General features: G+C 39.5%; 1 protein-coding gene and 1 non-coding gene across 2 annotated transcripts in view; both read left to right on the plus strand.

The window, feature by feature from the left end:
• LOC124625417 (otoferlin-like) overlaps nucleotides 1-24,787 on the plus strand; it is a 1,049,973-nt gene that overhangs the window by 21,682 nt on the left and 1,003,504 nt on the right. The window lies entirely within an intron of this gene.
• Trnas-cga lies at nucleotides 15,877-15,951 on the plus strand. Its single transcript has one exon. It is a non-coding gene; the product is annotated as a tRNA-Ser (tRNA).

A 24,787-nucleotide genomic window follows, 5' to 3' on the forward strand; every position in this document is an offset into this window, starting at 1 on the left:
CGAGCTGATAGTCCATGCTGCTGCAAGCGTCGTCGAACTGATCGTGCAGATGGTTGTTGTCTTGCAAACGTCCCCATCTGTTGACTCAGGGATCGAGACGTGGCTTCACGATCCGTTACAGCCATGCAGAAAAGATGCCTGTCATCTCGACTGCTAGTGATACGAGGTCGTTGGGATCCAACAAGGCGCTCCGTATTACCCTCCTGAACCCACCAATTCCATATTCTGCTAACTTTCATTGGATCTCGACAAACGCGAGCAGCAATGTCACGATACGATAAAGCGCAATCGCGATAGGCTACAATCCGACCTTTATCAAAGTCGGAAACGTGTTGGTACGCATTTCTCCTCCTTACACGAGGCATCACAACAACGTTTCACCAGGCAACGCCAGTCAACTGCTGTTTGTGTATGAGAAATCGGTTGGTTACAATCCTCCTGTCAGCACGTTGTAGGTGTCGCCACCGGCACAAACTTTGTGTGAATGCTCTGAAAAGGTAATCATTTGCATATCACAGCATCTTCTTCCTGTGGGTTACATTTCGGGTCTGTAGCCCGTCATCTTCGTGGTGTAGCAATTTTAATGGCCAATAGTATATATATATTATAACCATTGTTCTCCTTTAGGAGAGCGATTGAAGTTGAATTCAGAATTTCATCTTCGGATGTTTTTCTTCTTTGCTTCCCAAAACCTCCTCATCCTCTCAGAATGCTCTGTTCATTTTTTACCAGGCTGACGTGATGTTCTTTCTCCAAACTTCACACTTGTGATTTTATGCCGGCACTCGGTGCGATCTTCGAGATTTTTTATGTTGATCTGCTGTAGATCCCTCTGGACTTCTTTCAACCATTATGTGCCACGTTTGCTCCTTGTTATAATACTGAATAATTTCTTTGCTGTTCTGGAGTCTTCCATTCTGTAGATGTGTGTATAAAATTTGGCTCGGCGCTTTCTGATTTCATCTGTTACTATGTTGATCTTTCTATAGAGTTCGTTTTGTGATCTGTTCATCCAAATGCCATTTTTGTTGATTGAACCGTAAATCTTCCTGAGAATTTTTCTTTCCTGCTTTTCTATTTCCTTAATTTTTGAATGACCATCAATCACCATTGTTTCAGCTGCATAGATTGCTTCTGGAAGAATCACTGTTGTATAGTGCCTTAATTTTGCGTCTGTCGAAATGCACTTCTTGTTGTAATGCGTCCATGTTAGCTTGTAGGCCTTCTGGAGCTTGATGATTCTTTGTTCATTGGCAATTCGGTTTAATCCTGAGGACCGTATAGTTCCACCGAGGTATTTAAAATGGCAGACTTGTGCAATTTTACCATATTTTGTTATTAAAGGGGATTTATTTTCTAGCTGCCTTTCCATATATTGGGTTTTTTCATAAGATATCTGTAGTCCGGTTTTTTTGTGAAATTTCATGTAGTTTTTCCACTGCGTGAATCGCTTCTGTTCTGTTATTGGTGATAATTGCAATATCGTCAGCGAAAGCAAGGCACTTGACTTTCATTCGGTTCTCTTTCTTGATACCAATTTGGATCCCCTTTACGTGAGGTTCCCATTCCCTGATTATCTTTTCTAGAACAATATTGGAAACGGTTGGGGATAGTCCGTCCCCCTGTGATCAAAAGTATATATATGTATATATATATATATATATATATATATATATATATATATATATATATATATATATATAGACATACATATACACAAACAGAAATGTGTATATAGCTGCGGTGTCTCCTGAGAGGGAGTCTCGCCCGCGTGACGTCAGGCAGCGCGGCAGGTGCGAGGTGCGGCCCGTGAAGCGGCACGCGCGCGCCCTCCCCCTCCCCCTCCCCCTACCCCTCCCCCTCCCCCTCCCCCTCCCCCTCCCCCTCCCCCTCCCCTCACCCTGCCCTTGGCCGCTCCTTGACCTCAGGGCCATTCAGCCCCGCAGGTCGCCCGCCACTCGTTACTCGCTGCCGAAGGCTGCTCTGCCCCGGCAGAGAGCTCGCGCGCGCAGATGCCACGGACCGCACAACTCGTTCGCTTTTAATCCGGTGAGAGGGCCGCGCTGCTCCGCGCCGACCGAACATTAACCGAAATGTATTTTCGCGGCTTGTTTCTAATTCAGGCAGCTTGAAAGAGTAAAATGAAAAAAAACGAAAAACCTGCCAGCTCTCCCGCTGGAACGAGAAGTTATTTAGTACTGTATCACGTTTTATGTTCCGGAAGGAAACACTGTTAGTCAGTTTTTCCATCGGTGCATTTCGAGGCTTGAATTTATCATGAAGTTTTCACCCTTTTACTCATTGTGAATTGTCGATACAGTATCAAAGTTTCTTTTTCCGTTACTCTGTTGCTATCCAGCTTTCGTCTTCGACTTTAATATGCCACATTTATTCCAGTGTACTGATCCTTCACGTCAAATTCCTGCCATTCAGTTCCCACAGCCACTTGATAGTGCCACGTAGTGCTTCAAGCTTTATGTACGAGAATCATAGCTGTTGACACGAAACAATATTAGGTTCATAAATTATGGCAGAAACAAAGTTCATTCGTGGTGCCGTCAGCAGAAGAAAAGGCAGTTGTCTCTTGTGTGAGCAGATATGAGATATTTGGAATATTTACCCCAGCATCATCAGGTCTGATGGAACTCTGTAAACCTACAAGGGGCGTTCCATAAGTAATGTAACTAACTTTTCTTTCTCGGCCACATCCGGTTGAAGAAGTGCGGAATCTGCTGTGGGACATTGTGGAATATTCCCCCTTCAGTCCTACAGTTTCACGAAGTTCCAGTAGGTGGTGGCCTTCAATATGGCGTCTGTAACGAAGCTGCTTTCCAGGCAGGCAGGGGTCATTGAGTTTCTTTTGGCAGGAAACTGGAGCATCGCTGATATTCATAGGCGCTACAGAGACCTGCCAGTGAAAAAAAGCACCATGAGTGGTTGGATCATCATCTCAACAATGTCACAGAAACCTGTCTGATCTCCCGTGTGCGGCCTGCCGCATAAAGCACTGACTCCTGCAATGTTGGAACGCACGGACACTCTCATTCGTCGTGATCGACGGATCACGATCGCAATTGGACGTCTGTCTTGGTAGTGATGACACACTCGTTCACCACTTGGGACACTCAAAGGTGTGTGCGTGCTAAATTCCTCGCCATCTAACGAAAGATCATAAAAAGCAACGAAGGATAATCTGTGCGGAGTTACTTGCGCGTTCGAGGTTGATTTTGACAAATTTTTATCTCACATCGTCTGAGGCAATGAAACATTGGTTCATCATTTCGAACCAAAAACAAAACAGCAATCCATGGAGTGGTTCCACACCATCTCGTCTCCGAAGAAGAGGTTCAAAACCGCGCCCTCAGCAGGTAAAAGCATGGAGACAATCTTTTGGAACTCTCAAACGGTTCTTCTGTTTGATGTCCTCCCTCATGGTACAGTGATCAAGTCTGAAGTATGTTGTGCTAATCTCAGCAAATTGAAGAAATCACTTCACCATGTTCGTCGCCATAAAAATGCAAGCGAACTTCTCCTTCTGCATGACAGCGCAACAAGTCCGCGTACCCGTGAGGTGCTCAGAGAACTTAACTGGACTCTTGTTCCTCGTTCACCCTACAGTCCAGATCTAGCACCTTCCGATTTCCATCTGTTTGACTAGACGTAAAGTTAAAAAGAATGAGTGCCACTATTACTACGATCTTCATGTAAGTATCGCCCATTGACCAAGCCTGGTACAACAATATTGGGGAAGTTGTTCGTGAAGGTCCTCCAGCAATCACTCTGAATGATTTGTAGACTCAAAGATTTCCCAGGAATATCTTCTAGCTCCTTTTGATTCTAACCAAGATTTTAGTTATAGTATGGTAGTAATGTATGGTATGACGTTTATTTTTATACAAATATCAGAATAAATAATCTCTTAGCTTTATATGGTAAATAATGTTTTACAAACGTATCTTGTAGATGTATGGAACTGCCATTGATAGTCTATTACATGGAACTTTGAAATAAATGCCTGCAGCCGCAACGAGGAGAACGTACGTAATAATTTTCACATAAAATTATTTTTATTTTTCTACGTGGATGAAAAATACTGTGATTGTATGAACACGAAGTGTTACAACTATGGTAAATTGAAAAAGGACTCTTTAATACGTTTAAACTATCAGACGGCAACATTTATATTATATATTCATATAGATTTTGATATATATAGATTTTGATTGCATCATTCTAAATTGTTGTAAATAATATTTGTTTCGCCTCTCATAATTATTTACATATTGTCATTTACCTACGCTGCGGCGTAAAAATCACTTCAGTGAAATGTAGCCCTCTTGATGTTGGAAATTTAGTAAACGTTAGTGTATTGAAGTTTTTATCAAGTTTTGATGAGTTGACTACGTTATTTATATAGAAAAAATTGAACACTTACCGACAGATTTTAGTGCTTTGCGAAATCATACTGCGTAAAAATGTCATGTGAAATGTAACTTGTGTTAACTCCAAGGCTACCATATAAGGAAATTGACACTTTAATACAAAATAAATGGATACTGATTATATTTTTAGTCTGAATCTCTTTAGCAATGTTCTTCCAAAATACTTGTCATTTGGCTGAACACCACATATCAGGGGTTATTTGCAGGGACAACACTTTCGCGTGCTTGCTGTGGAATGTTTTACAGTGGACACCTCGATCCCAGTGTGTGATCGGTGCGCTTACAAGCACTTCTGAACTTTATGCCAGAAACTCCATTGCTGCTGCACGAGCCTCCATTCTGACATTATACGAGTAATCGGGTATTTTTTCAATTCTCGTTCCGCGAATAGCTTGGATTTAATGAAATCTAATCGAATGAGCGCTATGTAAACAGAGGCCCGCTTTTGAGTGGTGGCTGACCACTGCCGTCGTTCCCTCTCCCGTAATTTGGCAGAGCAGAGGGAGGAAGAGAGAGAGAGGCAGTTTCCAGCTGCCCAGACTGCAACTGTGACACGACGAACAAAAATTTGGCGTTGCACAGTCCTCGATTTTTGAAGTATACTTCACGTTCAATGTATAAAGGTTATCTTGGTCTTTTTGCCTTCTGCTAGTCTAGACGTATTAAAGAGTCCTTTTTCATTTTACAATAGTTGTAACACTTTGTGTTCATACAATCACAGCATTTTGCATCTATGTAGAAAAATAAAAATAATTTTATGTCAAAATTATTAGATATGTTCCCCAGGGTGCGGATGCAGGAATTTATTTCAAAGTTCCATGTAATAGACTATCAATGGCAGTTATAGCATACATACATCTAAAAGACGCGTTTGTAAAACATTCTTTACTATCTGAAGCTAAGAGATTATTTACTCTGGTAATTGTGTAAAAATGGGAGTCATACCATAGATTACTAAGGCAGGATCTCCCACGCCTACGCCTAACTTTAACCTCGTCTACACGCAAACAATTCCTCAATCACAGCTTAGTGGTTCACTGTTCAAAAACTAGGCTGCGAAGCAATTCAATTGATTACGATGGGACTGATGTTGTTCTTGTGTGATTTCATTACTAGAAATTATGTTCTTTTCATTGCTCTTTTACCTTCCATTTTACCTTGCTTCACTAATGTTCTGTATGAAAGCGAGGGCACTTCTGATGTCTATACTACAGAGGTCCTATCCTTTCTGGTAATTCTTTTCCTAGTCTCGTACTCCACAGCATGTTTCATATCCCTCTATACTACAACCAACGAATGTTTCTACTTCTGATTTCTCGCAGTTCTCCATTACCATAGACTGTCCGAAACCAGTAGGATCTTTTGTCTGTCGCCTATATCTTCCACTAATTGGTGTTCAGCAAGTAATTATCGGTCTTCTACTACCAGTAATAATCTTTGTCTTTCTTTGATCATCTTTAACCAAATGTTGTCCCATGAAAGCCGTTCAGTCCATTCTCAACACTTCGAAGCCTCTCTTATCATCTTCTGTGATCTTGTTTCTCTTTTACTTTTGTTTCTACGTAAAAACTTTCTTTCACTTCCTTTACTTCCTTCTCGACGTAAAATTTCAATAAGCTGCAACAATACAGGCTGAAACTTCATCTATTGTTGAAATTACCAAATTACACTTACAGCAAACACGTCTGACCTCCAGCATGCCCAAGGTACAACATCAGAAATCGAAGAAGAAGAAGAAGCGAGAGTAAAAAAATTTATGAGAGGATATGCTCTAAGAATGACAACGATCATAGATTTTACTGTCTCGTATAACAGTTCTTTGTAGGTCATGACACATTTAATTAATATTTCCTCGTAATATTTTTGTAAAGAAAGTATGTCTTTATAGTTTTTGACACTTTATAACTCTTCACGAAGTTTTTCGTGATAAACAAAGTTCACTTTCACGAAGGTTAATAGCACAAATGTCTGCTCCAGGAGGCAAGCAGTACAATTGCCTTTCGTTGTCCGTGGCACTAAGAAAAGAAAAATATTATCTCAGTAGTCTGAAAGATAATGGCTGATACGGCGAATTTTTAAGAAGGGACACTTTGGGCGGAGCAGCATGTAACATCTTGCAAAACCAAGCGGAGTTTTGAGAAAGAAGGAATCATGACGAGTCTAAAATTAGTTAGGGTAGAACCGAGGGCGGAAGACAGTAAATTAAACTCTCCAGAAGACGATTTCCCATACCTTGAAAGACTAAAACCAAATAAAATCATTTTAAAATACGTAGAAGTGTCTGTTCTACCAACCATCGTGGTTATTTATCAGTAGAAATCAGCGGATGTGTGTGCAGTCGCTTTTTGGATCTCATAAAAAAATTAATGACTACAGAAGTACAGCTCGAAGAAGAAACAACACCATGTAACAGATAATTACGACAAGTACAGTTGCGGACAAAACACGCGAGACCCCTCGCATTTTCATTATGCTGATCCGCACAGCTTTAAAGCTTGCTACACAGCATAACAGGCAAGGCGACGAAATACTAGCAACATACTATCCACAGGCTTGAAATTGACAGACTATCCGAACTTTGTCAGACTGTTTTCAATCATGTGTATGACTATGCTGATTAGTGTGTTAAAACAACACGTAAATATAAGATGTAAATGAAAGAAGAAACGCTAGTTAGTATGAACTGTACTAATAAAAATTAATTTCAGTTTATTGAGACAACATAACTGTTTTAGTAAGACGAAGGACCCCAGATCGTTACGAATTAGCAAAATATTATGCATATTCGGCTGCGATACGGTCTGTGTCAACGTTCTGACCAGTGAGACTGGATTACCGTTGCTGACCTACCATGACAATGTGCAAATTTAGCAATGCAGGAAGATTCATAAAGAAATTCAGTCGAAAATCATTCAGTACCACACGTAAGTAAATTCAGTTATTGACATAAGCGGGAAAAGTAATCAGTAAGAAGAATGAAATTCTACAAGATCTTCATATTTACATCCAGCCGGCCGGAGTGGCCGAATGGTTCTAGGCGCTACAGTCTGGAACCGCGCGACCGCTACGGTCGCAGGTTCGAATCCTGCCTCGGGCATGGATGTGTGTGATGTCCTTAGGTTAGTTAGGTTTAAGTAGTTCTAAGTTCTAGGGGACTGATGACCTCAGAAGTGAAGTCCCATAGTGCTCAGAGCCATTTCAACCATTTACATCCACAGGAAGCCAGTACAGAATAAAGGTTGCAATAAAACGTGTTGGGGGCGCTAGAATTTCTTAAAATTGCTTTACTACCAGTCTATCTGCCTCCATCGAAACTAGAACCGAAAACAAATCAGACTTCCCTTGCAGTAGCAAACACCTTTCACTACGCTAGCAGACAATCCAGGCAAACAGCCCACTATTATTACGCCAGACTTGAATAAGCCGGCAATTTCTCAATGAAAATGGCAAAATGATCTGCACTTTCCGTTGCACAGAGCTTTCTGGAGTCAAAAACAAGAATTTTCTACCTTTATGTCACCGCTTATGTGAAAATCATTCGGTATGTTTATCGAAATAACAAAATACTGTTACTAGCAGGTAAATTTAGTAGGATAATTCTGCACCACCCCAGGAAATAAACGGCTACATAGCTGCCAAACGTATTCTACAGTGTTTAGAATTCTCCATTAGACTCGCCACAGGCAGAAAACGTTCATTAGCCGAAGTGTTTCTTAAGCTACCTGCCAATGGGAATGCTCGCACTTCTAAAACGCGGTGGCATTAATACTGGGATCTGAATTACCACGTGTATAGGCAAATGGATTTTATTTACATTCCTGTAAACGTGATTTGGATCGAAAGCATATCTACGAGTAATATGCTGATGTATCGACTGCAACTACAACATTTCCAATAAAGAGTAGGGGGGGGGGGGGGGGTATTTTGCGGCCCTCATCTTCAGTAACTGTCGTAACTGTTTTCGTTGTTAGGATTTCGTCACCTAAATCGGTAAAAATGGAACCCTACTAGTCTCACTTTCTTGACCGTCTGTCTGTCTACCCAGCCCTTAAAACCCGTTTTGCTAATTCGTAACGATCTGGGGTACTTTGTCTTACTAAAACAGTTATGTTATCTGGATGAGCTGAAATTTATTTTTATTAGTACAGTTCATACTAATTAGCGTTTCTTCTTTGATTTATATCCTATATTTACGTGTTGTGTTTAACACACTAACCAGCATTAATATAGTCATACACATGGTTGAAGCCGGCCGGGGTGGCCGTGCGGTTCTAGGCGCTAAAGTCTGGAACCGCGTGACCGCTACGGTCGCAGGTTCGAATCCTGCCTCTGGCATGGATGTGTGTGATGTCCTTAGGTTAGTTAGGTTTAAGTAGTTCTAAGTTCTAGGGGACTGATAACCTCAGAATTTAAGTCCCATAGTCCTCAGAGCCGTTTGAACCATTTGAACACATGGTTGAAAACAGTCTGAGAAAATTCGGATCGTTTGTCAATTTCACGCCTGTGCATAGTATGTTGGTAGCACTTCGTCGCCTTGTCTTTTATGCTGTGTAGCAGACTTTAAAGCTGTGCGGATCAGCATAACGAAAAGGCGAGGGGTCTCGCTCGTTTTGTCCACGACTGTAAATTCATTAGAGATATTACTTGGAAAAATGATGAACTTTTGACTGAAACAATGTTGAAAGAAGATGCAGTACTTCCAGAGCTACATGTCCGAAAATAAAAGTCTCTGTACTGCCGTATGTTCTTCCGTTATTCGTCATCGTCATCCGATGGTAAATGTGAAGTTTCACTGAATCGATTAAAACACAGCGGAATGAAACATCAAGCGCAACTGAGAGTGATAACATGTGCGTCATTTTCATTGTGTCCGCACTGCAATAGTCAAATACGAAAAGCCACTGTGACATTACTATCCTGATCTCTGCTACTAATGTTCCATTCCAGTGTGTTTTAATCATACACTGAAACACCATCTTTGCACTTCGATTTATATCTAATATGGTTGCTGGTATTAATAAGGTCCGGAAACAGACACATGCTGCCTCTTGTGACTAAATGATGAGCTACTCGAATCAGAAACCACAGCCGCTTTCATTTACTGCCTGTGGTGCATATATTGATAACGTCACTCCTTTGTCAAAAACCTTACTTCATTGACAATAAATTAAAAAACAGTGGCTTAAAATCCTTTCTTCTCTTTCCAGTCATACACACCGGAAAACAAAGGACAATGAGAAATGTGCTAATATATTTTTCAGAATATCAGTTTAGGCAATTAGTTCTGCGACTCCCGTCTTTAAAACTTATGATGCGGAGTGTGTCATTTGAACAATAATTTGCAGAGCTAAATATTTCTCTATGAAATAGAACATTTGAAAATACTTTCGCTGCCTGTCAAATATTTTATTTCTATGAGCATGTTGTCAAATGGATTTATTGTTGAATATTGCACTCCGTTCTGTGCTAAAGAAAAAAGAAAAGAGCTGATGATTTTTCCTTTCGGCACTCTGTTGGTGGATATCTAAATTACCCTAAAATTGCAATGGACTGTTGACAATAAATTTCATGAATGAATAAATGTACTGCGAGGTTGTGGCTACTATTCCCAACAGCTTAAATAAATGTCTGCAAATGTGTATGTGTGAAATCCACATATCATTGCAATTACTTTCTTTTGTGCTATGAAACTTTATGTCTACATGACGAAATACCCCATAATTGTATCCCATACGACATCAGAGAATATGAAATATGGCTTCTTATTCAAACAAAACGCTAAATCATTCACACTGAAGAAAAACAATAATTTGGTCATGGTCGTGTTCCCATTGCTAGTTCTCTCCGTGAGGATGGTCTGGCTTCCCTTATTGTCGAGGCCGTGCTGAAAAGTAACGCCTTAGAATTTTTTGTGCTGTTCTCAATATCGATTGAGGCACGTCATGTCATGCATATTACTCGGTCGACTTTCCCGCTTCGCCGACGCAGCTGCAATCCTTTGCCACAAGAAGGATACGAATTGTATCGTGTAACAAGGCGGAGTGTAACGTAACTATGTCAACACACTAGGAACAGCGTGCTTCAATCGAGCCAGAACACACACGAGCAGTGCGACATCTATTGCAATCCGATGTCTTGAGTTCACTACCATCTGTCACACCCCATGCACTCCCGACTTCATTCGATTTTCGTCTGTTTTCAGAGCAAAGTACACTTTCGGGAACTTAACTTTCATAGTGATGAAGCGGTGCAAGTTGAGGTGAGGTTATGGCTCCGTCAACCAAGTCAAACATTTTACAGTGACAGTATCAACAAACTCGTCTCTCGTGGGAAGAAATGTGTTCGTCGCCAGGGTGACTATGCAGAGATGAAGAATAAAGACATAGAGTGTTAATAAAGTTCGTTTTACTTAAAAAAGCCTTAAGAGTTTTCACATGAAAACTTCGTAGGCGTTACTTATCACTATTCCCTCGCAGTAATCAAAAGTCCTAATGCGACATTCTCCACTCCGCTTCTTATATATGAAGTAATCCACGAGTGCGCAGAACCTTTTAGTCTATGAAAACTTAATTTCTCTAATACATTATTACAATTGACACCATGAAATGAGTTTGAAAAAAACAAAAGATCTCAACAGCTGATTAGAATAATTTAAAATTTTTATTGTGTTCAGCGAATATATTATCAGTTCCTAAACTGATACTGACGACATATCTCATTACTAAGGAGGTTGGAGTCAACCCAAGAGAATATTAGTTTCTCAAAAAATTTAGATAATGATGTAGGAAGTGAGACTGGCTAGTAATTACTGACATCAGGGTTGTCATCTTTCTAATGCAAGCCTAACAGTGGCCTGTTTTGATATGTCTGTGAAAACACCATCAACTAGTGATATATTACATGGGTGAGTGACAACAGCCGGCCGAAGTGGCCGTGCGGTTAAAGGCGCTGCAGTCTGGAACCGCAAGACCGCTACGGTCGCAGGTTCGAATCCTGCCTCGGGCATGGATGTTTGTGATGTCCTTAGGTTAGTTAGGTTTAACTAGTTCTAAGTTCTAGGGGACTAATGACCTCAGCAGTTGAGTCCCATAGTGCTCAGAGCCATTTGAACCATTTTGAGTGACAACATGAATTATAGTGTCTTGCAATTTTAGGATCTTTTGAAGACTTCATCAACTCCATATTAACTTTTACTTACGAGAATCATTATTACCTTCTTTATTTAAAATGGCGATACATGACCAGTTTTTATTTCAGTAAATATTCTCTGCATTTTCCTCAGTATATTGTTTTCCTTTCATTTTTGAATTTCCTGAACCGATTTTCTCTCCAACTCTAAAAAAGAAAACATCAAAAATCTATACTACTCATGAATCGAACCATGGCAATACTAGATAGCGCTTAGTGCACCACAGACTAGCAGTAATTCGGAAGAAACTAAGGCAGCTGAAGCTGTTGCACTCTCGGTTCAAAAATGAACGCGCAAATGACGATAAGCACAAGATCGTAGAAATTTGTTTGTTTGTAACACGTTAGATGGGCGGAACAGAAAACAGTTACGACCGTCATACCATAGCAAAAAAATCTTCCCGAGAACCCGAGAACATTCTGGTCCCCCATAAAATCGTTAAGCTTCTCGATGGCTTATATCCAGTCACTCGCTGACCAGTCTGTTGTGGCAATAGAAGACAGCAAAAGGAAAGCTGAACTTTTAAATTTCGCGTTTAAGAAACCATTCATGCAGGAAGATCGTGTAAACATACCGCCGCTCGACCGTCGCATAGACTCCCGTATGCAAGACGTAGTAACGGGCATCTCTGGGGCAGAGAAGTAACTGAAAGAGCTAAATACAAATATATCGCCAGGTCCGGATAGAACCCCAGTTCCGTTTTACGGAGAGTACCCCATGGCGTTGTCTCTTACTTAGCATGCATATATCGCGACTCTCTCGCCCACTGTAAAGTCCCAAGTGACTAGAAAACAGCGCAGGTGATTTCTGCATATAAGGAAGAAAAAATAGCCGTCCCGCAAAATTACAGACTAGTATCCTTAACCCTGGATTGTTACAGAATTGTTGTTGTTGTTGTGGTCTTCAGTCCTGAGACTGGTTTGATACAGCTCTCCAGGTTACTCTATCCTGTGCAAGCTTCTTCATCTCCCGGTACTTACTGCAACCTACATCCTTCTGAATCTGCTTAGTGTATTCATCTCTTGGTCTCCCTCTACGATTTTTACCCTCCACGCTGCCCTCTAATACTAAATTGTTGATCCCTCGGTGCCTCAGAACATGTCCTACCAACCGATCCCTTCTTCTAGTCAAGTTGTGCAACAAACTTATCTTCCCCCCAATCCTATTTAATACCTCCTCATTAGTTATGTGATCTACCCATCTAATCTTCAGCGTTCTTCTGTAGCACCACATTTCGAAAGCTTCTATTCTCTTCTTGTCCAAACTATTTATCGTACATGTTTCACTTCCATACATGACTACACTCCATACAAATACTTTCAGAAACGACTTCCTGACGCTTAAATCTGTACTCGATGTTAACAAATTTCTCTTCTTCAGAAACGCTTTCCTTGCCATTGCCAGTCTACATTTTATATCCTCTCTACTTCTACCATCATCAGTTATTTTGCTCCCCAAATAGCAAAACTCCTTTACTACTTTAAGTGTCTCATTTCCTAATCTGATTCCCTCTGCATCACCCGAGTTGACTACATTCCATTATCCTCGTTTTGCTTTTGTTGATGTTCATTTTATATCCTCCTTTCAAGACACTGTCCACTCCGTTCAACTTACAGAATTATTGATCATATTCTCAACTCGAATATAATGATTTCCTTCAGACGAAAAGCTTATCTCCGCTAATCAACACCGTTTTAGACAGTGTCGCAGCTGAGACACTCAGCTTGTACTTTTCTCTCTCGATATCTTGACAACCATGGATGAAAAGCAACCAACCCAGTCAACGAAGACCAGAGAAGCTCGAACAGTGGTAAAATTAGTGAGTTCATTATTTTTTGTACAGTGGTAGGAACAACACACTAAAACTCTTCAGCAGAGGTTTGTGAGCGTGGTGGGGACCTGAGTGCTTTAAATGGCACTTTTTTAGCTTTTTCTTGAATTAGTCGAAAACCGCGGCTGCTAGCGAAAATGTTTCTCAGTACAAAATTAAGTAAATTAAATTTCTTACAAAAAAGTCAGATTCACTTTTTCGCTAAAACTATTACCATGAGAAGCCAAAATATTATGACCACAGCCCACCATGAGATGGATGTCGCCTAGTGTGGTTGTGAACACGTGACGCGGTAACAAACGTACCAAGTATGTAAGAGGAAGAGACACAGACGGACATCACTACAGCGAAGATATGCGCTTCAAATGGGGAAATCCATTGAGATTAGCGAGCTCGACAAAGGGCAGATTACTATTTCGCACAGCCTGTGAGCGACTATCTCGAGTGCGTCGAAGCTGGTCGAATGTTCTCTTGCTCCTCTCGTGAGCATCTACGGAAAGAGGTAGGACAGTAAAACTAAAAATCGGCAGTAAATGGTTGGACATCCATGACTCTTCACAGAACATGTGGTTCGGAGGGTTGTCTGCTCTGTAAAATAGGACAGATGGAGATGTGTGTCATCTCTGTCGAAAGAGCACAATGCAGGTGCACGCACAAGTGTTTTGGAGCACACCTTTCATCGTACATTGTTGGGCGTGAAGCTCGGTAGGAGACTACCCCTACGCGTTCACATGTTGACTCAACGACATCGTCAGTTAGAAGGACTGTACAGGTGAAATTATTAAATTTGTAATTGAAAAAATACGTGATTTAAATCACAAATGGGTCGAGTGCAAACTAAAAAATGAACAGGAGGTATGCACAAAAGCGGCAATAAATACGACTTCTCATAATCCTTGCAAAAAGTGTAAGAAAACGGTAAGAAGTGGCATTCTGTGCACTGAGTGTGATGCCTTATTTCACTTTCGATGTCGTAAGGTGGATCCCTCGTTAATAGAGGACAGGAAATGCACAAAAGAATGGAGATGCGATTCCTGCAGGCATAAAACGGTAATAAACAACAGTGACAATGCAATGTGTGAACTAACAAAACCTAATAACAGTGATACATAAACATCTCACGTAAACAATACCAAGCAGATTACCGTTTCAGATACAAATAAACAAGACGATTCAGATTGGAGAACTGTTTTGAAAGGTGGTAATGGAAAAGCTGTGGCCCAGAAAAACAAAACGGAAACTTTGTCAATAAACAATTCTTTTGAGCCAGTGTCAGATTTACAAGAAGCAGAAGAATCTGACATCGTGTGCCCATTGTTTAATAGCCAACCTACACCTGACCCGTCCAGTAACAAGAACGTGCGTAGATGTATATATGCAGACAGCCATGGCAGAAATATCGCTCGAGTGATGAGAGAAAAGTATGTACAAGACATCACTAGTGCAAATAAGCCAAATGCTTGTTTCCTTTATGTGGCAGCAAGAAACACTGAAATGGATGATCTGGATTCTGAAAGTATTGCTGTGTTCCTGGCTGGCACAAACGATGAGGCTAAGAATGAAACAAGAAGACTTCAGCTTTCCCTTAACGAAACATTACATCGTTTAAGAAACACTAATGTCCTAGTTTTCTCAGTACCTCACCGCCATGATCGACCCATGTGGTCCTGAGTCAATTTAGAAGTAAGAAAAGCAAATGAAATTATGTTTAATATTTGTAAGAAATATACAAATGTATTATTTGTGGACATCAGTAGTTTAGGAAGTAGATTTCATACATTACATGGACTTCACCTGAACAGTCTTGGTAAAAATATGTAAGTGAAAGAATTCTCGAATTTTCCAAAAAAAAAGTAGTATTAGACTTTGACACTAAATTAAGTGAGAGTAGTTCTACAACAATCCAATATAGTAAAGCGAAAGCAGGTTTAAAGAACCAGGGAAACGTGAGTCACTGACCAAGCCTAGTCCAGACCAGGCTTGGTCACTTCCTGTTGACCAGGGCCTAACCCATACTAAAAAACAGCAAATAAATAAGAAACTTCCTGGCAGATTAAAACTGTGTGCCCGACCGAGACTCGAACTCGGGACCTTTGCCTTTCGCGGGCAAGTGCTCTACCAACTGAGCTACCGAAGCACGACTCACGCCCGGTACTCACAGCTTTACTTCTGCCAGTACCTCGTCTCCTACCTTCCAAACTTTACAGAAGTTTCATATCAGCGCACACTCCGCTGCAGAGTGAAAATCTCATTCTGGAAACATCCCCCAGGCTGTGGCTAAGCCATGTCTCCGCAGTATCTTTTCTTTCAGGAGTGCTAGTTCTGCAAGGTTCGCAGGAGAGCTTCTGTAAAGTTTGGAAGGTAGGAGACGAGGTACTGGCAGAAGTAAAGCTGTGATTACCGGGCGTGAGTCGTGCTTCGGTAGCTCAGTTGGTAGAGCACTTGCCCGCGAAAGGCAGAGATCCCGAGTTCGAGTCTCGGTCGGGCAAACAGTTTTAATCTGCCAGGAAGTTTCATATCAGCGCACACTCCGCTGCAGAGTGAAAATCTCATTCAGGAAGCAAATAAATAGTTCAGCAGGCAGTATCTCCAAGTCTAATAACATTATACCTAACTATACTGCTAAGGTTATGTTTCTTAACATACAGGGCTTATTAGATAAAACAGATGCTTGGGAACAAATAGCTTAGTTAAAAGCTATGGTATGAATATCATGCTGAAGAATGTAATCACCAGACCTGGTAGTGTAAACATGGGTACTTGTATAGACAATATTGTTATAACTTTTCATTCTTCAAAATACGATACAAATGTGATTGACACTCTTCTTTCTGATCATCATGGAATTATTATTCATGTAAACATGAATGCAATGATTTTTAGTGTCACCAAGCCTTCTGTGATTTATAAGACACAACGTACAATTAGTGACTGTAATATATCTGTTTTTCTAAAATGTCGCAGAGAAATTAATTGGTTGTGTGTGTATGGTAACACTGGAGCAGAAAACCAGTTCAACAACTTTCTTGAATTATTCATGTGGGCAGTTAACATTGGCCTGCCACTAAAGAACAAATGTGTTAATGAGCAGGGTATCGACTATCAATAAAAATAAGTGGTACACACAGGAACTACGAAAACTTAAAGGTCAATGCAAGAATTTCTACTACCTAGCAAAGAATTCATCTTGTCTGCATGCCAAATTAAGATATAAAGAATGTAAATATCAGTACAGAATGGGTATTAAGAAAGCTAAATTAGAATATAATTGCAAATTGGTTGCACAAGCTATTAATAAACCAAAACAAATGTGGAAAATCATTAATGAGAATCTAGCATTGGGTAGCAAAGAATTTGTATCTAGATCCAAAATTAGTGCTGATAGTTTTAACAATTATTTTGTAAACAGTGTAGATAGTGTAGTTACTAAGATACCAGAAAGTAAACATGAACCTAGCTACTATTTGGATGTTGCCTATAAAAACCAAAATGCTATGGAAAACGTGTTTTATTTTTAACACATTTGTGTAGAAGATGTACACTCTGTCATTCTTTCTCTTAGCAAAAGTGATTCACTGGATATTTACAATATCAGCTCTAAAATATTGGAACTTAGTAGACATAATACAGCACAGGTTCTCTGTCACATTGTAAACTACTGCATTGTTGAAAGCTGTTTCCCTGAAAAATTAAAAGTAGCTAAAGTAATCCCAGTCCACAAAAAAGGTGACAATAATTTGCCTAGGAATTATAGGCCAGTTTCTCTTGTACCACTTTTATCCAAGGTCATTGAGAATAATAATAATCAATTTTCTAGATTCTCATCAATTACTTTGCCAGTTTGGGTTTAGGAAAAATCTATCAACATGTGATGCTGTTATGAGCTATGTATGTAACTGTCTTGAAGCAAAAGAACAAAAATTTGTTGTAAGTACAAAGTTTTTTGATTTATCAAAAGCGTTTGAGACTGTGTGACACAGCACTCTGCTGCTGAAATTAAAAACTGTAGTTTTCTCAGTCTCTGCTGTTAAAATTATTCAGTCATACTTATCTAATAGATCTCAAACTGTTTACTTCAATAACCAATAGTCTAGTTTCTTACCTGTTAACCATAGTGTTCCTCAAGGGTCAATCTTGGGCCCTCTCTTGTTCATATTATATATGAATGACCTACATAGCAATGTAATAGATGATACTACAGACTGTTACTTGTATGCAGATGATATCAGTTTACATGGAACACAGGAATTAAACATTTCTTGTAACAATGGAATCACCTTAGAGACAGTTCCTGTATAGTTTCTTGGCATTGTTTTGCAAAATAATTTAGGCTGGCAGGCACACGTGAATTATTTAACACCAAAAATTTCTAAAGGAATATTTATGCTCAGAAAATCACAAGCAATAGTAGATGAGAAAATTTTTCTTTCTGTCTATTACAGTTATACTCACTCTCATTTGACATATAGGACAATCTTGTGGGGAAATAATTGCTACTCAGAATGCTTATTTACAGCCCAGAAAAAAGCTGTCAGACTGATATGTAAAGTACCATCCAGAACTCACTGTAGGGAATTATTTATTAAACTTAGTATTATGACCTTGCCAGGTATAAACATATTTCAATGTCTCTTGTACATTAAAAAGAACTTGTCTAGTTTTGATCTGAATTCTGATGTACATAGTTATAACAAACGACACTGTAATGATGTAAGAAAAGACTACTGCTCATATAACAAAACTCTAAACAGCTTCAAACAGACATCTGTAAAGCTATTTAATAAACTATCAGAGTCAGTTAAGAGTCTAGAGCTGAAAAAATTGAAGATATTTGTAAGAACTTTATTAATTCAAAATTGTTTTTATACAATGGAAGATTTCTGTGAGCATAATTTCTAACATAGATTAATTATTTGTGTATTTATTGTCATTGTTGTTTTTACATTTATTGACGTTTCTTATACAAGCTTTACATCCCTGTAAATGTTTTGTTTTGGGGCTGTAAAAATCAATCAATCATATAGCTGTAAGTGTTAGGAAATCTTTTCTGGTGGTATTTGCTGGAGGGTGGCGTTTTACTGAAGTGAAACTGGTCGATAAACCAGACAAGAAGTTAATTCTACGTTTCGATACGAAAGAATGCTGAATATAAGACGAGTAAATCGGATACTTAATGAGGATATTCTGAATCGAATTGGAGATGAAATAAATTTGTGACGTAATTTGACTAAAAGAAGGGATCAGTTGATAGGAGGTATCAGGGAATCGTTAAGTTGGTAATGGGGGAAAGTGTGGAAGATAAAAACTGCACAGGGAGACCAAGGTTTGAATATAGTAAGTGCGTTCAAACGAATGTAATGCTCAGTAGTTACGCAGAGAGAAAGGGGCTTGAAGAACATGGGCTAGCTGCGTAGGAGAGCTGCATCAAACTAGTCTTTAGACTGAAGATCACAACAACAATAAATGTGCATTTAAATAGCTATAAATATAGCTGCACAGCAGCCTTGCCACAATGTAACACCGGTTTCCGCCAGATCACCGAAGTGAAGTGTTGTCGGTCTTAGGTAGCACTTGGAAGGGTGACCGCCCAGGTCACTGAGCGCTGCTGGCGAGCGGCGTGCATTCAGCCCCTGTGCGGCCAATTGAGTAGCTAGAAGTAGCCGCTCCGGTCGCGAAAGCGACGGCCGTGAGAGTGGTGTGCTGACCACATACCGCCCATTCCGCATACAGAGGCCTGTCAGGACGGAATTGAGTTACGAATTATTGTGCAATTCTCACATCTAGTTGGGATGCCCTTTATACATCCATTTAAGCTGCAGCTCAACACAAAGAATTTGAATCATACTTATATTCAACATTCACAAGACATACGGTATACACGCAACGCGCTGCTCATTTCCAAATTATTATCACCTTGAAACATTTGTGACGTTACGATAATTTGAAAATTATACGTTATTCATTACCAAGGAGAAGTTGCTGTCCCTACATCGAACCCATAATCACAATGCTTCATCGTATGTTGGATGTGTTCAGTTATTGTGGGAACAACAAATACGAGTACAATGAAGGCTTTCACGACCGGATGGTACTGTTGTTGATAATTCTTCCGGGTTATATGGCCGTGATCCATGGAATTCTTCTATTCCTAACGTTTCGTCCAATACTACGCTGGACATCGGCAGGACTCAGCAGGATCAGCCATACTTCTGAAGATGTCCAACTTAGTATTGGACGAAACGTTAGGAATAGAAGATTTCCGTGGACCACAGTCATGTAACCCGGAAGAATTATCAACAACAAACACGAGTGGTAATAAAACAATGATTCATCTTATTCCTGGCCATCTAATGAAATCATCCGTCACTCGTGCTTTACTGAAAGTTAATATATAGAAGTTTGCACCTAAAAACTGTGACTGGAATCTTCACAGAATAATACTGCAGTGAACAGTACATTCAGATCTCCAATTTATTTCCGCTGAGCTTTGCGCGTTTGTTTCAAGGGTTGCCTCCGTACGTGTCACAGATTCCCCAACGATTACGTATCGATTTTCCAACCGCAGTACTGCGTGCTGGACAGATGCAGCCCACGTGGCCGCCGCAGGTAACACGAAGGGGCAATTAAATGTCGCTGGGCAGAGCAACCCGACACGATGCAATTACGTCCAACCGCTTGCGACAGAAGCCAGTTGTGTCGCGGTCAGAACAAAGAAGCGCTTATCCCATTTCACCGTACGCCACAGTACACTGCAGACATTTCGTACTGTGCTTTGATGTTATTTGTTCCTTCCGTAAACTGTTATCAGTTCAAATTTTACGACTGAAAAAGATTTACCGTAAATATAAGTACGAAGATGAGATGTCAGTAATCGTGTAATCAAGAAATTAGTCCTCGCTGCAGGCCTATGAGTGGATCTTCATCTGTACGTATCTCATCTACTTCGTAGAACCGCACCATCATGTAAAAAGGAAAGTATTAACCACAGGGCTAGTTGGTGGAAAACTAAATTGATACAAATTATGTGGCTTCTTGAAAAAAAAAAAAAAAAAAAAAAACAGCGGCCAACTGTACAAAGGAATTTTATTTCTGTACTGGCTTCAGGTAGCAAGTGCCCTTTTTCAGTAGAATAGAATTATCGTATTTTTAGCAAGCGTCAAAAATTAGCAGGTTTATGCAGTATACTACTGTAGTCATGTGGATCATAGCACATATACAAATACGGTATAAATACACCAAGTAACAAGTGCAGATATCACGCTAGCATTCTATTCTTCTGAAGAAGGGCACTATATGTCTGAAACCCAGTGGCGACTCGGGAGTATACGTTCTGGGTGTTTACAAATGTTTAGATTCAGAGAAGGGAGTGTGAAATTAATACCATATGCTGTTACGCTTATCAGCAAGTTTATACAACTACAGCCATTGCGAATAATAATAAAATTAATATTAATAATAATAGGCAAAACTTGTGTGACAAACGAAGAAATTGTTTTTGTGGAATTTTGTTGTTTTGTACATAATTAAATACAATCTAAGGCAATAGCAAAATAGTTTTCGTGCTTTTCCATTTTTTCGGACAAATGTACAAGATCCATAAGAGATGTATTAGTTCACGAATTTACTTCCGGGCTGAAAATGAGATATTCTTATGCTGCACCCACACAACCACAACTTGTGCTAACTGTACACCTCTTTCTTAAACGTTCGCATTTAACCATTCTTAAATGAGTTCGTCACTCCTCAATCAAAGGATCTGTTCTCGAAGGCCCTAGTTCCTTTGCTGCTAACTTTTCCTGGTAAATTACTTTTCTGTTCCCAGAATGAGATTTTCACTCTGCAGTAGAATGTGCGCTGATGTGAAACTTCCTGCCAGATGAAAGCTTTGTGCCGGTATGAAACTCGAACATGGGACCTTTGCCTTTCACGGGCAAGTGCTCTAGCGACTGAGCTACCCAAACACGACTTACGACCCGTCCTCACAGCTTTACTTTTCTGTTAGCGTTTAAAATACTTAGATTCAACATAGTTCACGATTACACTGCACACGAAAGCCGATTCCCGTACAGTAAACAACTAACTGCAATCACGAAGTGCCGTGTGTGGAAACGATTAAACTCTAGTAATAATGTCTAACAACATAGTCACTTGACTAGAATACAAATGAGGCGCCGAAATGCATAAGGTCCTGAAGCACATTGCCTTCGATCCCACATTTATGTGAATATCTGAGAAACTAGTGATACAGCTTTTCATTAGTTTTATATGTGCAGTGTGGTTCTCAAGCACAGATAAACCTGACCCACCATAAGATCAACAGATTTCAGAAGCATAAATAAGTGCTACAGTCTCACAATCAACGGGGATGTGCTTTAGGCCCTTATGACTCTCAGCACCTACAATGAGTCACTGTGTTATAAAAGTCATGGCTTTACGTACTATAACTCATTCAGAAATTCAGAAAATAGGCTTACTGTCAGTACAACTTTAACATACACTGACGTCCGATCTAATTTAACTTCAGTATATAGTGAGTGAATTAGCATATCTGAGAGTGTGCTATCATTTCACAGGATTTATGCCGAGCGTACAGGGTGTGTGTATTGTCTTTGGCGAACGTTAGTTTAAGTTAGATTAAGTAGTGTGTAAGCCTACGGACTGATGACCTCAGCGGTTTGGTCCCATAGGAACTAACTACAAATTTCCAAAATTTAACATTTCACAATCCACCTGAAAGTTTAATTATGCTGATGATGTCGTGAAAGTCTATATTTCGAAAGACTGACTGTGCCAGACTTTGATCTAAATAATTTGCCTTAATTTTGTAAAATAATGCAAATCCTGTAAAAACAAGTATAAACTTTGACTGACTTGGAAAGCTATGACGTACTCGTAAAACAACAGAATCTGTAATTACTGGGCTTTGCAGTAAAACTAACGCTGTGTTAATTGAATTTACAGTGTCAGCTTTTAACAGTAGTCTGATGTTTACGCGAACCATCTTCTTGCTACACTAACATGTGATTACTGAATCAACTAAACGTAACTTGTCCATTCCAAAACACTACCATTACTCTCGTATTGTTAAAGGTAACAGTCATTTAATTACTTTTAAATGTGTAGTTTTATTGACAGTACTGTCATAACAACGTTTATTTACTTCCACTTTGTTACAAAATGGCTGAAATTGCTCTGAGCACTATGGGCCTTAACATCTGAGGTCAACAGATCCCTAGAACTTAGAACTACTTAAACCTAACTAACCTAAGGACATCACACACATCCATGCCCGAGGCAGGATCTGAACCTGCGACCGTAGCGGTCGCGCGGTTCCAGACTGCCACTTTATTACAATGACCAATGAATTACTACTCTGTGGTTCAGACAGTGAATTTAGCAGCATTCATATTCTCTGTTAGTTAATAACGTGTGGGTTGATCACTACTTCTACAAAGTTCAAGAATCAGTCTTAGTGTACTGGAAATATGGCAATGTAAAACGCCACTGTCACTGTTTACTGTTTTATTAACTTATTGGTGTGAATCTGAATAGCTGTTTCCATAGAAATAATAACTCCTTACTTTACTATTACAGAAAAAAGGCATTTTCCTCCTGCTTGGCTGAAGCCATAAATATTTGTATTACTTTCGAACAAAGGATGTCAACATAGCCACATTTAAAATGCACACTGTTGCATTATATGTGAAGCAGTATTAAAATCACATCTTTTAAAGTTAGTTCAGCAATCTTTCAAATTTTTTACATATGTACACACCTAACACAAATGAAAGGAGTGTTATGGTGATTGTTAAGCATTGACAAATGGAATTTGAGAATAATTTGTATTGTTGAAACATGGAAACAGATTTTCTCTTGGGGTCACACACTGCAGTATTATACACACAATTAATTGCTCGGTATTACATTTTTATAGTCGTGGTCGACAAAATATATACTTAAATGTGGTGGTAGCTCTTAATGGTGGTTTCAAGTAATAATGATCACGTACGAGTAAGCACGCTATCCTCTTGAAAAATTATTGTGTGCCTTAATACTCCTCTTGTTGTACATGATGTAATAAATTTACTGAATGCTGGAAATTGGTATTTTGCTTACAAAATTTCCACAGCACCTCAGTCTAATATTCTTTTTGCCTCAGGTTGTAGATTAGTCACACCTTTACGATAGCACAAGCCATAGCACTTATCACCAGCAAAGTTAACTCTAGATACGAAATAAAATAACAGAGCCAAGCTAAGTCTTTTATTGAAATAATACAACTCGCTACATATCACATTTTCAATGGTCAGATTATGAATAGCTTAAAATTTAGGCTCACGACCGCACTGTGTAGGTCTGACTTCATTGACGTCATACTATTCTCTCTAACGCGCGCCAACGTTTTGCGTTTTCCACGTCCCCATATCACAGACACATTACAATCGGTATTATTCAGGGTGAGATTATTGACCAATCTTTAATTTATAGCTACACAAAATCTGTTGCTGTAAAAACAACAGCATACATTTGTACATGACTTAAATTTACGTAAAATAATTTAATCAAAAGATTTTTACAAGCACACAGAAGAAAAATTGGAATATAACTTGATATTTTCCTAACGATCTATATTTTCCTATCGGATCTATACTAACTGTATAGATCCGATACATTCTACACATAAAACGTGCTTATGTTTCCCCAAAAAACTATAAAATATTGAACCAATACTGTTCCATAAATTCAAGCCCCACAAAACACGAACAGGTTTATCTTATAAACAAGGTAACTGTTCAGGATTAGTAGGTGCATCATTTATGTGTAGCTGTTCTCATATTAGAAGCTACTTTATATGTTCAGAGTGCAACGTTCCAGTGAGCAAGTGCACAACCTGTTATATGGCTCGTCTGCACATGCGTTCGGTTGTACACAGTTGTTTTGACCTCTGTACTAACTTAGTATATAATATGCCAAACTATGAACAGTCAACAATTAATTGAAACACACCCGACTGCGAAACCATCAAGTAATCTGGAAACAGTCCGTTTATACAATTATATGTCTTGAAACAAGTTCAAATTCACGTTCAGTTTCGCTTCCCTTAAAACATCTTCCCTCAATTGGTGGTCGTACAGAGGCTAATGTTCACAATAAATAAATGACTATTTTTGTAAAGCTTTGCAGGAAAACAATTCCTACGATATGCAGTGTTTCAGTTTTACAAAGGCATGCTAATGCCAATTAATTCCCCAAATTTATCAGGTTCACATAGTTTAAGCCGCGCGGGATTAGCCGAGCGGTCTGGGGCGCTGCAGTCATGGACTG

This window comes from Schistocerca americana, chromosome 1 (assembly GCF_021461395.2).
Source record: "Schistocerca americana isolate TAMUIC-IGC-003095 chromosome 1, iqSchAmer2.1, whole genome shotgun sequence".
NCBI classification, from domain to species: domain Eukaryota; kingdom Metazoa; phylum Arthropoda; class Insecta; order Orthoptera; family Acrididae; genus Schistocerca; species Schistocerca americana.